The following is a 15,155-nucleotide window of genomic DNA, read 5'->3' as shown; positions in this document are numbered from 1 at the left end:
AAAATATACTTGCTAAGAAAGTGTCTACGCACAGCTTTCAAGGACTGCTGTAAAGAAAAGCTGACAAAAATAAATAAGACAGAAATGTAAAGTTAAGTTCAAGAAGGACTCAACATAATGAATCCAAGGGATGAGGTATGAGGATCCTATGCAGACGAAGGAGAATGTTTTTACAGGAATAAGGTGTCCAATCCAAAACGTTAGGCGAGTTCGTAGTAAAAAGCAAAGGTACAGTAGTTCAAAAGCTGAAGGAAGTATCACAAAAGGGTTTTTATCAAAAAGGCGAGGTAGGAGCTCTGTAGGAGAGGAATCAATACAGAGCAGCGAGAAGCGAGTCTAGATGGTTTAAATAGTGCTGCGGGCCGCACAGTAGAGCGGGTGCTGATGGATTAACACTTGTGGTGGGGCTTGTTATTATTAATCCGCTGCTGGCACTGGTTAGCTCTTTTGTAGGTTGATCTCCGCTGGCTGGCGGTCGTGACACTCAAGTTTTCAAGTTCAAAGTATTTCAATTTTCAAGTATTGAAATGTACGTCAATAATAAAAACTGTCATAATTAACATTATGAACTAATGTTCAGTACAGGGTAGCTAAAAATATTTAAATTGGACCATTTTGCAAGACTAATTTATTAAAGAAAGGTTTGTAAAAGTCCATAATGGTTTCATGCAAGTTTTCTTGCACTCAGCTTTTTGTTTAAAGTATCAAAATGCACTGCCTTGCAATAACCTTCTTTCTGTTTGGGCCATGAAATCAGGTTTCATAAATGATTTTGGTTTCACCAAAAACTGGGGGTTGAAAATCTTAACTGTGTGGCTCCTGCACACAGGGGTTTTAATGCACCTATTAAATATGTTTGGCTCCTTGCAGTTTTAATGACTTATTTTTAATAAAATATTCTGTTCCATCTTAAACTCTGAATTATTAACGAATTCCATGGGCTTAGGGGATGTCACATCATCCATTAAGCTGTAAGGATTGCATATTTTCATTTGCAGATGTATATTAAAGAAGTAGTTTTGGATTTTAGAGATATTTCCCAGGAGCTGTATTCTATAAGAGGAATATTTAACAAAATCATATTTATACAAATATGACACAATTCAGCTATAGTTTAAGTGTAGTACTGATAGTGCCTTTAAAGTACACCATGCACATTTTCAAATATATGTCTCTGATGGAGAACATACAGTATTTCTCCTTACCTTTTCTTATAACATATAACTGAATGTGCACTGGTTTGGTGACATACAGTAGTAAATTAATCTGAAACATCAGTTTTTAGCAAAAACATAAAAGTTTGTAATTATTGAAGCTACTGTATGTGGAATAGGAGATTTTTATTTAATATGTATTCCATTTAACAGACATTCATGCATATGAAATTCCGCCTAATGCATAATTTTGTGTATGCGGGTTTGGTCTTCATGCAGACATTTTCAAATTTAATTACACTTTATTTCCTTTCTGCTGTACTTTAAACTCTCCTGTAAAGCTATTTGAAATGTGCTTGAATATTCAAACCAAGTTAATAATAAGGACATCAACAATTTTCTTATTACTTTTATTCTAATTAATATTCTTGCCATAGATGGATCTTGCAAAACACTTCATTAAGGGGAAGAAATCCACTTCTCCAAAGTGGAAAAAGAGTGTGGTCTACAGAAAACCCTTTTCTCCTTTGCTTTCAGGTTAAGGGTGCTGAAAAGGCAAAAACCTTTCACTTCACTTTATTATAAATTTTAGCTGCTGCCTATCAAACACTGAAAAAATAATATACATATGTAGGGGTTTTGTGCATTTACTGGGACAATTATTAATTGTAGCAGTAAGTCACAAAATTATTCTTTGATGGCTATTAGAAAACCGACTTCGCGGGATAACCCAGCAACACACACACACGGATACTAATACACGACAATACATTTATTAATTCATATAAAATGTGCATATAAACATAACAGATCTTAAGAGTGAGGGTTAGCAGAATACAAAAGGTATATATTCAATCACGAAGAGTTACAAATACCAAGAAGGACATACATTCAGTATATCATTCATTTATACCGTTTTGTAAATGAACTTTGATTACAACTTCTAAACTAGATACTCAATGGCAAGTACATCACTCATAGGAATTAAATTGATATCAACTTGGGTTGAGGTAACAGTTGAATTCTAGAGCTGTAATGCAGAATGTGGAATACTCATCCAATCTGTGTGGATTCAGATCTCCCACGGACACAAGGGACCAGCGACGGGCTGTTGCTGCGTCCAATCAGCGTCCTCTGGCCCGGTGCCAGGCTGTCCTGGTTCGGCATGAGGTGTCAGAAAGGAGGGAGAGATTCCTGCTGCGACGCGCTGGCAGTGGGCTCTCTGAAGACCGGCTAGTCAGTCCTGGCTTAACTAGCAGATTGCGTACATGGAAAGTGACTGCAGGTCCAAGCAAGTCACACTTTTTAGATGGGAAGAAGACCGGTTCGTTCCCGATGTAGCATTAGTCCTGAATACTGATATTCAGCTGTCAATAGTTCCGACTGTAGTTCACTCGTTGATCAGGCGAGCGTTCGCGGTGGGGTACGGGCGGTTCACGAGGCTTGCTGCTGGGCTAACCTCGGGCGGATCCTTTGGTTACATGTGGGTGATCCCCATTCTCGACTCTTAGAACAAAGTAAAGTCCTGGCACCCGGACTCACTGGCCGTTACGTGATTGTCCAAGATCACGTAACGGCCCTTTCTGGGCCCTGTGCTGCCTGTTTTATCTGGAGGAACTACGGTTGTTCATTGGTTGAAAGTTTCGTGGACATTCGAGACCCATGTGGGGTTACCCTGCCCTACCAGTTCCTGATTGGCTGATTGAGGTGGAGGATGAGTAACCATGCTCTCTACATTAGGGTTGTAAACAACCTGGGATGCGACTCTCTCAAGGAATCTCCCAGAAAGTAAGGCGTCAGAGATGACCATTTATTAGGGTGGCTGGTGAATCTCAGCATGATGAGCTGTTCCTTATCAGGAAACTCTATCAGCTAGAAAAACACCTTAATTGTGAACCAAATGGAATACCCTCTCTGTATCCAGCACCACTGAGATGAGGGAGAGTGGGACTGGCAAGGGAGCAGCAAACTTAATTCCTGTATTATTAATAAGCCTTGCCGCTACACATACAATGGGAATGTAATGTATGTAAGCAAAATTATCACCCAAACCTTTTAAAATATTATCATAGACTTATAAATTCAAGGATCTGTAAATTATTACAAAAGAAAAACAAAAGTTTACATTACTAAATTTGTATTGGATTTATGTTTATATGCAAAAGAAATATTGGTACCCAGATGTGGTGACATTAGACTCTTGTTTTTTCTTAACTGATATTTGCCAGCTGTTTTTTTTTTTATTTGATCATTTATTGCAATTTTTAACTACTGTATGCATTTCCAAGCCACTAAGTGATTCTATAGTACTTCAACAGGAAGAGTAATATCCTTCATCCTTTGATTTAGGAAGCACAACATTAACCTCCCTGGCAACAAGGGTAAATAATAACATTGACACTCTCCCCTTTTGCTTTAATTTTTCACATTAGTGAAGATAGTTTCTTTTGTATTTCATATTATTTAAAATTTCATATTAGTGGCACTCAAAGACCTTCAAAGACCTTCATCAAATCACCCTCATTTAGAATTTTCACTACTGTTAATGGCATTATAAGCATACGCTAACTACAGAAGAAACAATCCTTTATCTTAGAATATATTGCAGTGATCAGAAAACCAGCCTTCTTCACTGTTTAATTGATTTCCAGAGGGTAAAACACAGTTCACACTTCTTTTCCATGTTCACAGCCATGGGACAGGAGCATGTTCTGTTCAGGTCAAAACCCAGTTGTCTGCATTACTAAATGCCTCCTGAGTGCTGATGGTGAGATAAAAGTCATGCGTGGATTAACTAAATTGTTCAGGAAACAGCCAACTGAAAAGAAGCACACACAACCACCAGGTATAATCTTAGAGAATACACTTTCAGGATGTTGTTTTCTTTCAGAAATATATATTTAATTAAAAAACACTTTAATAGCTGGCTGTCATATAAGTATCATTCCTGTTACAGCAGTCCTCCTTCTGCAATTGCTCTGAGGTTAGAGATGTGTGTGGGCAGCAAGCAAGCTGGCAAGCTGGAAAACTGCAGATTAATTTTATTGTCTAAGGGGTGTGTATAATCATCACCACAGCAAAAGCAATATCCGCCTGCTTTTTTTAATGCTAGTTTCTTTTTTGTAAACCACAAAGCCGGCTGTTTATTTCTTTACCGCACTTTAAATCCGTTAGTCATATTTAAGGGTACAAACGTCTCAGATGAAAATCCTGGGTGTGTACAAGGTGATGAATTTATACTAGTGAAAGCTCAAGCCTTTTGTTACAAAAGATGGAGACATAGTCTAAGTCCCTGCAATAGGAGGGTCTGCAATGTCATGACTGGAGGAAGCCTGTTATATATTCTGCTCATGGGTAGACTGTGGCTTTAGCTTTGTTCTTGCTACCTTTGCAGTACTGTAAAAGTTTTATGCACTACAGTGTCACCTTGAATAAAGCTGTCAGCCAGATTATACAGATTGATTGAGTTTAGAGAAGGCTGAACTGCATTGCACAAAATGTACTTAAAATAAAAAACTTGTTTGGAGAGAACTTTCAATTGATTTAATTCACAGGTGATGTTGTAAAATGGAGCTGAGAAGAACAAAGTCAACAAAACATGTCATACACTATCATATCGCACAGTGTCTGGGATATATCCACGGATGCCCCCATGATTTGTTGAGTATTAAAATATTGAACAACATTAGACAAACGAGAGTGTTGGCAAACATATCTGTAATAGTCCCAGGTTAGTGGTAATAATAAACTGCCAAAAAGATTTACAGCCAGCACCTTCTGGATCTGAATAATTCTAAAATAATCATTTAAAATTAAGATCTACAGATACGGACACTTAAGAGAGTAGAAGAGCTAGCAAGTAGTAAAAACCGTGTTCGTTCGCATTTCTTTCTTTTTTCACAAGATGGGGATCTGCTATATACAGCAATCATGAGGATGGTTTTGAATTCTGAAAGGTCATCCAAGTTTCAACTTTCTTTCAGAGAGCAGCAGGTTTTCCTCAAGGACTTTTCTGTACTTTGCCCTCTTCTATCCTGAGACATGCCTCAGTCTCTGCTGACGAAAAAAAGATCCCCATAATATGATGCTGCCAGCACCATGTTTCACAGTAGGGATGGTGTTCTTTGGGCAATGTGTTTTGTTGGGTTTGCATAAAATGTAATGCTTTGCATTTAGGCCAAAAAGTTCCATTTCAGTTTTGTCAGACCACAAAATCTTTTGCCACAACATAAACTAAATGTTTTGTTGCTGTTTTTTCAGTTCATTCCTGCCATCCTGCGACACAGGGCAGATTTGTGGAGTGCTTGGAATATTGTTCTCACATGTACACTTTGACATTAAGTCTTGGCCATAAAAGCCTGAAGCTCTTTCAATGTTGCCCTTTGATAGCCTCTCTGATCAGTCTACCCTCTTGCTTGGTCATTCACTATGAGATAAGATGACTTTATTAGCCATATACAATTTCTTGCATTAGGAATTTGACTTTTCACATGCCCCAGCTTGCTTTCCATGAGACACAGACAGGGAGAGAAGCTTGGGGTTAGAGGGCAGGGTCAGCCATTTAGACAGCACCCCCGGAGCAGTTGGGGTTGAGGGCCTTGCTCAGAAGCCCAACAGAGTAGGATTCCTCTGCTGGCTGCAGGATTTGAACTGGCAACCTTAGCCACAGTGCCACTGCTCCGCCCAAGCTCCTATGGAGGGAAAGCTTGATCGAGGCAGGGTGCTGATGGTGCTGGTGCCAAACAACTACCACTTTTTAATAATCTGCTTCTAGGGAAATTGAAGATAAAAGGTAAAACATTTTGACAGGAGTTGTACACTTTCAATAGACACGGTGTGTTCCGCTTTCAATGTGGTTGCTAGACAGACTTTAAAGCAAAGTCCAGGGATCTGGTATGCAACAAAAACCATAATCTAGAATCTGTCTTCAATAAGACATTACACTTTTTAAAGCATTCTTTTTTTGCAAACACATATCGATTTTGGCTTGAGACTATATGTTTGAAAAAATACTGTATATACAAGAATAGCAAGCTGTGGTTCAGCAAATTGACAGCAGCTCAGAAAGCTACAGGCTGTATTATTTTACTGTCAAGTAACCAAGAAAAGGTCTCTGAACTAATATGTTTAGTGTCACTAAGTTAACAGTTGTTCAAGAAGCTTTGCCGTTAAGTCCCAGATGGCACAGTCTTCCTGTCCAAGTTCAATAAACACAGTTTAATTCTCTCTTAACAACACTTCAGTAGCCACTCGACCCTTGTTCATTACCAAGTGCTAGCTGAAACATTTTTTTATTCCCATCTCTCTACATGTAATTACATCCTTTTCTGAACTCCTCAATTCCTTCATACCATTTTCTCTATAACAGTAAGATGAACAGATCTACACATTCACAGATACTTGCAATGTAAGAGAACATTAATTTCAATCTTATGATTTGCCCCCATCTGTTCTAATAATCTGATTTATAAAGCTAATTTCCTCCTGTATAATAGCAAATTAAGAGGCCACTGTCTCTGCATGCAATCTTCATTTCATTCTCTGAGGATATTAACAGGTCATGTTACCTTATGTGGAAAAACACTGAAGGCTTCCTTACTGCATGCCAATCTGTCCAAAGAAAGTGACTTAAACATTTTAAAATTTGACTGCATTATACAGTGCTGTTTTAATGAAGTAATTCTTTCTTTTTATGGGCACGTACTTTCCAAGTGTCACACTAAACATAATAAATTTAATGCAGAAGAGAAATGTGTGTTACTGATCCTCTCCCAGCAGCAGGAAAAGTTACAGAGGGTGTCATCATGCTACGATATATCCAAGTACAGTCCCTGCCAAAACAAGTAAATCACGGACAAATAAACACGTGATCATGATAACTCACAATAAGTAAAACAGACAAATTCTGGACTGCCATAATATTGAGTTTCTGCTTAAAAAAGGATGAAGAAATGAATGAAATAACTCACATCACTTGATTTTCAAGGTGTATGTTCCAAACCATAGTCAACAAGGACAGAGAAAGATCTTTAACTGACAAGACTAGTAATTCCAAAACAATAAGCGATACTTAAAGTTAATATCCTCAAGGAATGGAAAAAAAATGAAAATTGAATTAATAATAGTACTGACAGAAGCCTCAGGTGCCATTCCACATCCACCAAAAGTATAAAAGTCACTTTTGAAATTATATCAAAAGGATACTGCATGTTACAGTAAAGGAAACTAATAAGAAAGGATAAAAGAGTAAAATAAATAAAAAATAGGGCAACACAGTGGCACTGTTTCACAGGATGGGGCCCTGGGTCCAGTTCTTGAGGTGTTATTGTGAAGAGTTTGGAGGTTCTCTTGAAATAGATTAGGATTATTTGTTCTTCCACAAACTCATTTAAGAATGCCACAGTGAATACTGTATACTATGCAGTACCTATACAGTACATTTTCTCTCCCAAGTGCATTACAGTTATTATGTTAACATAAGCACAGTGTAATTATCTTAACTAAATCTTATTGCAGTAGTTAAAGGCAACTGTTACATTTTTATGATAGATTAACATGAAGATGTACTGTTTGTCTAGGTTTATTTCTCACAGGAAACTCTTAAACTTATTTAAACATTGTATTTGGTAAATGTTTGTACACTTTAGTCATTTATTTGAGGTGATAAATCAATATACCACCAAAGACTACTAGAGAAACATAACAGATATTACTATTCTATTTTTTTAAATCTAAATACAGTAATACCTGAAGGGCAGTTTGCCTATTTGTCTGTGATTTTGTAATCATTTTTTGTGTTTAAAATGGAATTTGTCAAGTATAAATTAGCACAGAAACACTTACCAGTTTAATCAGTTTCTACCTTATAACTGTTAAAAATATTTCCCATGTAGTTTCTTTAATTACTATCAGCTATTATTTGTTTAAATCTGTCACTTGTCATCCATATCTATCAAATGAATAGAGCCAATTTAAAGGGTTTTTGAAAGAAAATGCCAAAACATTTAATATTTAAAGCAGTCTTCTCTTCATTTAAAAACCGCATTACCATGTTGATATTGATTCTCTAACTTAACAATTTAACAATTAAATGAACAATTAACAATTAAAATAGTTTAGAGAAACAAATTTGCCAAAATGTGAAAAAAGGTACAGTGTCATGTCACATTCAGTGTACAGTTTTAATATTTGGTTGCATTAAATTGTGCAGTCATGACACTTTGTAGTAGCAAGTAAAATTTGTTATACACACAACCTATTTCCAAAGTCAAAGCAAAAAACTAACAGAAATACATAGATAATTAATATGAAATAAAAATGGAAAAGTCTTAATTGCATGGCAAACCTTAATTAAGGTGCACATGATTACCTTATTGAGCCACACAATTAGTTGGTTCTCATGATTTTAGAATAAAATTACCTGTCTCAGTGAGGTTAGGTAGTAATGTATAAGCAAAAACTTGTGATAACTAAGGAGTTTTCAAAGCAAGTCAGAGAAAGTGACTAAAAAGCATAGATCAGAAGATGAGTACACAAAAAACAAAGTCTCTGAATATGCCTGTGAGTGCAGTCTATTCAATCATCAACTAATGGAAGGTGCATTGTACCACCCAGACACTGCCGACAGTAGGTCAGGCCATCCCCCCAAACTGAGCCAGGGAGGAAACTAATGATGGATCCCACTGTGAACCTAACAACACCTTTGAAAGAGTTCAGTGGCTGAGATTGCAGAAAATGTGCACAAGTCAATGATATTCTGATCACTCAACAAAGCTTTGCTGAATGGCAGAGTGGAAAACCCATCTCATATTCTGCATAGAGCTGTCAACAAAGCACCTAAGTGATCCTGCAAAAATGTCTCAAAAGGTATTATGATTAAGTGAGACCAATTTGGAACATGTTTGTTTTAAAGCCAAATTTTATGGTTGACGCAAACCCAACATAGCACATCTCATAATTAATAACACCATCCCTACAGTTAAGCATGGTGGTGGCAGCTTCATGTTATGGAAATGCTTCTGCTCAGCAGGTACTGAAAAGCTTGTTAAGATAAAAGGAAAATTGATGGGACAATATATCAGAGAAAAACTAGAGGAAAACATGTTTAGTCTGCCAAAGACATAAAATTGGGTACAAATTTACCTTTCAGCAAAGAAAATGATTCAAAGCATAATGCCTAAGCTACAATGGAGTGGCACAAGAATAAGAAAATGAATGTCTTCGAGTGCCCCAGCCAAAGTCCTTACTTGACTTCTGATTGGGTTTCTGTGGAAAGTCTTGGCAACTGCTCTCCTTAAGCTATCCCCAAACAACTTGAGAACACTTTATAAATATTATAAATTCCCTGACCTCAGGTTGGTCGGGCCACTCTCAGAGAAGTTCCTAACTGCGTGAAGAGAAACCAGTCAAACTATCTTTAGCAACTCCTTCTCTTTCTACCTGAATTAATCTACTCACTAACCACCCTGTATTTCCCTCCTCTTTCCATACCCTCAGTGCCCAGTTCCAAATTGTGAGGCAGTGCCTATGAGCCTATGCCTATCCCTATGCATATGAGTTAGGGAATGCTAATGTCTTGTTTCATTTCCAGTTCGGCTTCATGAGTCCATGTGTTCATCCGGTCTTCTGTAGGAGTCACCTAGCTACTGTAAAACTGATTCTGGTTGGAGTATCTTGCCATCTTTCAGATCGCTTAATTCTCTATCTGGAATCTTTCTTCCTTGTCTTCCCCCGAGAGCTCAGTACCCAGTCGTGAGACAGCGGTTCTCGAAGCAACTCACTGCAAGTCAGGGGTATTTATGTTTTCAGACCCCTGACAGCTATGGAGCCAGTTGACCCACAAGGACCACAATCACATTGTCTGATCACAGAGTTGCCAGCACAGTCCAGGACTCCCTTTCCTATGTTCTACTAGCCACAGGTCCCAGTTAATTGCTGCCTAAGGTGCTTCCACCAAATAATAAGTTCAAGGATTTGAAAACTTATGCAATCAACATTTTTTTTCTCTTCTGTTTCTCCTCATATTTACTGCAATGAATTCAGTTTTTAAATATTAAATGTGTAAGAGGAGGGCACAACCACATACATATTTATACAGTGTAACCACTTTCACAGTGGTTAGCATTGTTGCCACGCAGCTCTGAGGCTCTGGGTGCTATCTGTTTGGAGTTTCTATTTTTTTTGGTGTTCACATGGGTTTCCTTCAGCTGCTCTGGTTTCCTCCCATAGTACAACGACTTGCTGGTAGGTTAATTGGCTTTTGTAAAATTGGCCCTGGTGTGAGTGTGTGCGTGTCTGTGTTTGTTTCTGTCTGCTCTGAGGTGTACCCTGCTTTGTGCCTGTTGCTTGCTTGGATAGGCTCCCCTGTGATCCTGTGACGCTGTGATGCAACGATGATTAAATGTGAAGGCATCATTTTGTATTTTCACAGAATGTGACATAACAGGAAGAGTATTAATTGTTTTGCCAGGCAAAGAATTTTTTAAAAAATAAAGGAATTCATTTAAATTTTATAGCAGAACAATTGCTACTCTGCTTTCAAATGAAAACATACATAAAAATATAAGAAATATAAAAATGGGAGAAGGCCATTCAGTCATATTATGATATTTGTAAGCATACTGTACATGTTAATAAAACAATGTATTGGAGAAAGCATTATATGAAACAACATTGAATTCATTATTTATTTTTACTCCCACCACCATCCCTTGGTTTATCTGATATTGAATGCCTCAAGGCACCCATCCTCCAAAATAGAACAGTGTTGAAAGGGTTATACTTTCCTTTGACCTACTAACCTTGAGGCACTCTAGACAAAGGCATACAATTTCCATATTTTTCATTACAGCCTACATATTCTGGTAAAATAACCTTTTAATCTTATCAAATGTCAGGTTTGCCAGTGAACAAAGGATATGAATTATCCATTAAAAGACACTTTTATTTGATTGATTTGTACTTCTTCTCATGCTGGTAATTTTGTTGTGTATTTTCTGCAGCACCTGCTACTCATTCAAGTGTATTGCTTTATCAGGCCATTAGAGGTTATTAGATAATTTTAAAAAATGAAAGATGGGGGTAGGGAGGCTTTATCCTCTTTAAGGTCTATATACAAGCTTGTAGATAATTCGGATTGGGTTGCTCTTGTTTTAACAAAGCATTTGACAGGTAACATGATAATAATTATAATAGGCAAATGGGCCTCCAAGCATGTCTGTCACACTAAGCAGGTGATCATGAGTTGAGCACAGTCCTTCAGACCTAATGCTGATTAGGTTATGCTGGAAGAAAGAGGATACGGCTGGTAGGTGAAACTAGAGGATGATGATTTGCCTTTAGCTCCTTTCACACAGGTGCAAGTTTGAGATAAAGATGGAATTAGTGATTGTGAGATTGCATGAATCATGATGTAAATCTGAAAGTGGACAAAATTTATAAATAAAAATGAAAAACAATCAAGACTGCACATTCAGATTCAAGATCTACGCTTCTTGCTCTTCTCTGGTCAAAGCTGATGTTTCTTTGATTTAGTCTTTTAACCCTTCAAGTTCATTCAGGATTAGACTGCAGTGAACATACAATCTATGCAATCTAAATCTTATTCACAGGTCTTAGTTAGGACTTGTCAAGTGTTTATTCATTCATAACGTGTACAGTATATCTTCTAATGGGCTCCATTATCATGACTTCATAGAAAACACAAGACCTTACAATGTATAGCAAGCAGGTAGAGCTCAGATGTTATGTTTTGTCATCTTTATCAAGCAAAGAATAACAAGGGTTACTGAAAAAATGCAGTTAAAAGCATTAAACCTAAGAACAGAAACAGAAAGAACAGGTTTTGAATAAGCCTTACTTTTGCTCAACTAAGAAATCTTATTATGGTTATCCATCTATTTTCTGAATTTCATCCTCCTGAATAATGTCAGTGCATAATAATTAATATTTTAATGTTAATGCAGATCTCAACTAATACATTATTAACAGTCACAGAAAAGATTTTTTTAATATTGCTTGTGCATAATATAGTTTTCATAAACTATTCTAACTAATGGTTTGTTCAATGCCTGTTAACCTACATTAATGAACCTGTACATTATCGTTTTGATAATGACTATTTCAGAAATTTAAATTAAGTGTAATGTTTATGAAAAACATATTTTTGAAATAATGCATTGTTACCAAATATCCTGCAGGACAGTTCAAATATTTAGAAAGCCTAAGCCTAGTTTAAAATATTGTCCTGAAACTAAAAGCTGGTTCGTGTTTCTTTTTAGCAGTTGAGATATTTGCTTCACTTAACTTAAAATAAATGATTACATTTTTGCTGTCAAATCACAGATGGTAAAATAATGTACTGTTGATTTGAGTATTTAAAAGAACAGCCTGAATCAAAGAGACTCTTTACAAATGTGTTAGCCTGCAAATCCACATGGTACAATTATCTATGTTCAGCTGCTGTTAAGGTACTGTATACAGCTGGGGGATGGTAATGGAAACAACTCAACCTCATCATATCTCTGTGGACACTTTGTTTTTTTAAACATTGCATTCTGTGCCCTTTTCTATTTATTTTGGTTTTGGGTTAAACAATTTCTTAAAATGTAATGCAGTGTTTACTATTGTCCTCTTGTTTTGGATTTTATTCAATAAAAGATACAGGGGTTGTAAAAACTTTCTCAGGCTACGAATGAAAGACTAAAGAAACACTGCCATTACTGTTAGGTTAGGTTCCCTTATTTTACTGTAGTTAATCAAAGATTACATTTGCACTTATTTTTAAAGAAAACAGTGAGAAGTCTAACTAGGGCAAGTGAAAACTGACAAAACTGGTTATTTTGATTTTTAGTACTATGTTTCTCTGAGAAATATAAAAATGTTTTAAAAAGTAGGGTCAATGAAAAAACAGTTTATAATTAAAATGAACACAGGTGCAGAGTACATTGTGATAGCAAGAAATTGTATTCAGGGTTAAACAACATAAATTACTAGTATTTAGACTGATTTTTGCTGAATGTACAGTACAGAACCAGTTGCACTCACTTTAAAATAAATTCTAAGAAATCAAAAGAAATTGATACCTTTGGTTCACTACATTTCAATTAGAAAGTCTACTGTATAAAAATGAAAATCAGCCAAAATCAGCAAAGGGCGAGACCAAAAAAGAAATATAAAAGTTACACGATTTGCACATGGTCTCTTTATGGGGTCAGGTGATTAATTTTACTATAACAAAGCGAGTTCATCAATATAAAACTACAAACCCTGTTTCAATGGGTTTTTAATTATTTTAACTTTAATATCACCTCACATCAATTACGACAATAACACTAGTTAATACTTCTCACATGCAAGAAACCACACCACCTGGAAAAATACAAGCCCCTCCCCCAACAAAATAGAATCTATGTATTACAAGTATAGAGAGGTTATAGATATACTGGTAGAAAATCACTTAAATATTATATATCAACACAGTTTGTATATGTAATGAACAGATGTTTACAAATGTGAGAAAGACAACGGGTTCCTTAAATTGTGCTAATTTTGGTTTATCTATAAAATATAAGCATATCGACTATTCCAGTCCTATTATAGTTGTTAACTTAAGCACATTTCGTACATCACTTTAACAATGCCTTAATGTAAGAGAGCATCATCTCTTGATCAAAAGAAAACCACACCATTCTGGAAACACTCCCAAACAAAATAAAACAAAAACTAAGGAAGATTATATATTTTATGTGACCTCATCACAAACTAGAATATAGTGATAGATGATAATATTTAAATAACAGTTAATTTTAGAAAACTCATTACCATGAGTACAAGTAGATTTAAAAACACCAGCTTAGTAAAACACTAACAAAATAAGAATTACCAAGACTTCAAAACATCTTTTCTTCACCTGATTTTCAAAGATGTTTTCTCTCTGGGATGACTGGTTAGCTCTTGAACCTACATTATTGAGCAAGCTCTTATTCAATCCAGAAATCATCCAGCTAATTCAAAATGGAAAATAAAAATAAAGCAAAACATTTATTCTTCAAACACTTTATAAACACATAAACATAGTCAATATTTTGGTTATTTGCTTTGTATAACCATTCATAACCATAAGCATATATTGTCTGTTTGTATCCATATTGTTGTATGTTTTCTGTTTTTCAAATTTTCAAATACCATTTTTGTTCAGCATATATTATTTCATATTATGGCTACCATTTCTTGAAATGTGATTAGCCAGTGATACAAACTATATTGATCACAATCACTTTGGCTACTTTATCTGATGCATCTGATACTTTAAACTGACTGCAATGCATGTTTAGTACAAATATTGAAATCCTAAGTACAAGCTTTTGTGCACATAAATGCAAAAAACGTACAGTGTGCCATTTATAGAAGCCAGTGTGAAAAACCCTTAGAAGTTCTGAGAAAAGCAATGTAACAATGCAGCTTAACTTTGCAGCCTTCCCAAGGTCATGGCAAATGGGTCCTTATGAGAACAAGTAAGTGTCAGCCAGACTATAATGTCATGGCACTAACCTCTTCTAGCTTGTCATTGTGGTTGCTACTTGAGAACAGGATTGAGTTTTAGATATCAAGGTCATTCTCCTCAGCATTTCAAGGCATCACTAAAAACATAGCTTTTTTCTAATTTCTGCACTACCACATTACTTGTGTCATAGTATTAAACATCCTGGCAGAATTACTTTTGCTGAACATACAGGATCAATTTAACTTATTTGAAGATCAATTCTAGGAAATCAAAAGAAGTTTGAAGATTGATCACTGTGGGTACTCCCGATTTCACTGAAAAATATCTACTGTATAAAAAAAATTAAAAGCCAAAAGGAGGACTTCAAAAAAGAAAAGTAACATGACAAAACGTTTTCTTTCTGAAGAACTTTGTCTGGTTTCAAAGTTTAAACCTGTGGTGAATGGTGCTCTCGGTCAATGGGGTTCTGTCTGCTCTGTACCCTTCTTATTACACAT

General features: G+C 36.0%; 1 protein-coding gene across 2 annotated transcripts in view; it reads right to left on the bottom strand.

Moving 5' to 3' along the window:
* The window catches only part of camk4 (calcium/calmodulin-dependent protein kinase IV), a 187,194-nt gene that overhangs the window by 58,738 nt on the left and 113,301 nt on the right, over positions 1-15,155 (bottom strand). The window lies entirely within an intron of this gene.

This window comes from Lepisosteus platostomus, chromosome 4 (genome assembly GCF_059453375.1).
Source record: "Lepisosteus platostomus isolate fLepPlt1 chromosome 4, fLepPlt1.hap1, whole genome shotgun sequence".
Lineage (NCBI taxonomy): Eukaryota > Metazoa > Chordata > Actinopteri > Semionotiformes > Lepisosteidae > Lepisosteus > Lepisosteus platostomus.
This window is presented reverse-complemented; position numbering and strand designations above follow the sequence as displayed.